We start from the raw sequence: 1,695 nt of genomic DNA on the forward strand, positions 1-1,695 counted from the left end.
CTTCATCTCCAGCCCCAAACTTCTGCCCTGCGATCTTTTTCTGCCAATCACATCCCATCTAGATTTCATTCCCCAACCACCCCATTTATGATAACAGATACCCTAGCATTCAGGGCAATTCTGAGACTTTGGGAGTTCTGTGCCAGTTACCTTCCTTCTCCCAAAGATCAGGTAGAGTCTTTATTATAGCCTACTCCCTGGTTTTTGACACTGTATTTTTGATAGTTAAAAAAAAATCCATACCTTGCTGAGCATAGCAAAAGCAACATTTGTAATTTCCCAGTGCAGTTGACAGCACTGACACTGGACTCTTGACCAAACAGGCCAGTGTGAGTCACAATTGTGATATAAATGTAACTAGAGATACTGGTGCATTTCCTGAGCCCTATCTAACTTTTATATTGTGAAGGTATAGACCTTCAGAATTTAGAATGACCTCTAGACCTCTGATGAAAATATGGCATCACCCTTTCAGTCATCAGGCATGATTGAAATAAGACACTGTCTGGTCCTCCTTTAAGCCTCTGTTGAGGCGTTAATGTAATCTTGGCATTCTGTTTCATCCACCGGCTCATTCCTGTATCCTTAGGTACCAGCTACATCATCCATTTCCCCCTTTGAAAGGGCATTGGCATTGTGATGACCTAGTTGTAAGCAACAGTACTAGTTAGCAAGTACTTTTCCCTCAGTCCACTTCACATAGTGTAAGCTTCCACTGAGTACAGAACCAGCAAGCTTTGTCTATCCATAACACAGTAGTAGCTAATAATCCATAGACTGCCATGGACTGAATATCCTCTCCAAATCTCATGGTGAAATTTAACTGCCATTGTGAAGGTCTTGGGAAGTAGGACCTTTAAGAAGTGTTTAGGTCATGGGGACCCCACCCTCACAAATGGATTGACGTCTTAACAAGAAAGTGTTGTTAGAAAAATTTTCTCTTATAACAGAGGCATGTGTTCCCTCCCTCCCAACCTCTGCTTGTTTTTTTACTGTGTCTTGCTCTCCACCCCAGTTGGGATGCAAAGAGATGGACCTCACCAGATCTCAGCAACTCAACCTCAAAGCCATGAGAAAGCAATGTCTTTATAATTCATGCATTTTCAATACTTTATTATAGCAACGAAGACGCCCACCTCCATCAGCTGTTTAGGGGTTTAGATGCAAAGGTTTAAAGTCTTGATTTCTTACTCAGGAAGCAATTCTGTTTCCCATACCTGCCGTCGCAGCCCTGGTCTTGAGCGTTGCATCTGGTGCTCCACTTTCATTTCTGTTGCTGTGATCATAAAAGAAGTTTTGTAGAATAAAGAGTTTTTTTCCCCTTACCATCCCAGGTAATAGTCCATCACTGAGGGACTATAAGGCAGGAACTCAAAACAGACCTGATTGCTAGTCTACTGCTCTACCAAGAAACTCCCTTCACAACCAATGAAGTAATCAGGAACTGTATAGGATATGACTACTAGTTGGCTTATACAATTCAGGGAATGGTATCATCCATAGTAGGTTGGACTCTCCAACATCAATTATCTATTAAGAAAACCTCTGCCGGGCGTGGTGGCGCACGCCTTTAATCCCAGCACTCGGGAGGCAGAGGCAGGCGGATTTCTGAGTTCCAGGCCAGCCTGGTCTACAGAGTGAGTTCCAGGACAGCCAAGGCTACACAGAGAAACCCTGTCTCGAAAAACCAAAAAA

Source organism: Mus caroli, unplaced genomic scaffold (genome assembly GCF_978045245.1).
Source record: "Mus caroli unplaced genomic scaffold, Mus_caroli_1 scaffold_3, whole genome shotgun sequence".
Classification (NCBI taxonomy): domain Eukaryota; kingdom Metazoa; phylum Chordata; class Mammalia; order Rodentia; family Muridae; genus Mus; species Mus caroli.